This window comes from Pleuronectes platessa, chromosome 9 (genome assembly GCF_947347685.1).
Source record: "Pleuronectes platessa chromosome 9, fPlePla1.1, whole genome shotgun sequence".
In the NCBI taxonomy this organism is placed as follows: domain Eukaryota; kingdom Metazoa; phylum Chordata; class Actinopteri; order Pleuronectiformes; family Pleuronectidae; genus Pleuronectes; species Pleuronectes platessa.
The window spans coordinates 15,686,862-15,687,947 of NC_070634.1; positions in this window are offsets into that span (position 1 = coordinate 15,686,862).

Below are 1,086 nucleotides of genomic sequence, written 5' to 3' on the forward strand. Positions count from 1 at the left end.
AAGAAAACATGTGGTGGGGGGGGGGGGGGCATGTTCAAAATGACAGACAGGCATGCTAATACATCCTCTGATGTGGGTGAGAGGAGAAAGTACTCTGATCCTTTGTTTCGATAAAAATGCACGGCTGTAGGAAGATATGGACGTAGAGGAGAAGCATCATGGAAATGTATAGAAAGTAATTTTTTTTCGAAAAGTGCTCAGAGTGAATGATGCTGTTTGAAATGATTAGTTTATCTAATGCTATCAATTGTGTTTAAGCAGGATTTTAGAATTGTAGTCGGTTTATGTGCTGGAGCTTTTCTTATATATTTGGTAATTAAACCAATTATTCCAAACATGCTCAACGTGTCTTTCCCCCCCACTATCCAGAAATGAAGCCCGGATACAAACGCTATCATCTCCAGTCCAGACAGCAGCGTTCGGGGGGGCTGGAGCCATAGTATCCACGTCCCTCAAATACACGCATGCTCGACCAATCCGGAGTCAGTCTAGCATCAAATAACTAATTAAAACCAATTTGCTGTGAAAAAATAAATAAACACAACAAACAACACAACAGTGTGACGACTATAAACAACTTCAGAAACCATCTTTAAGAAACATTTATTGACTTTGGGCTTTTTGGTTAGGCCCATGTCACATCCGCTAACATGGAGGAGGCTAGATTTATAACCTGCAGCCAGCCACCAGGGGGCAAATGAGATTCTTTGGCTACACTTTTGGTAACTTAAAGAAACTTATCACTATATCATGAATTCAGAAGAGGTAGAACATTTTAATAAGGATTGGGGCTGTGTTCCATCGACAGGAAGAGAAAACAAGCTTTCCTGGTTTCATTATGAAGGTGGAATTTGAATCTGCAGGCAACAAGCAGTAAAATGCCTGAATGTGTGTTTGCATGTTTGAGCTTGATTGTGAGTGGAAAGCAGCAACACACACAACTGAGCTCATCAAAGTCCTGAGCGCTGAACAATCAACTCCCTGACTGTCAAATCCATTGTGTGGCTGCCAGAGCCAGAAGGTTCGTCTCCTCCTCTCCACCCTCTCCTTTCCTCTCCTTTCCTCTCCTCTCCTCTCCTCTCCTCT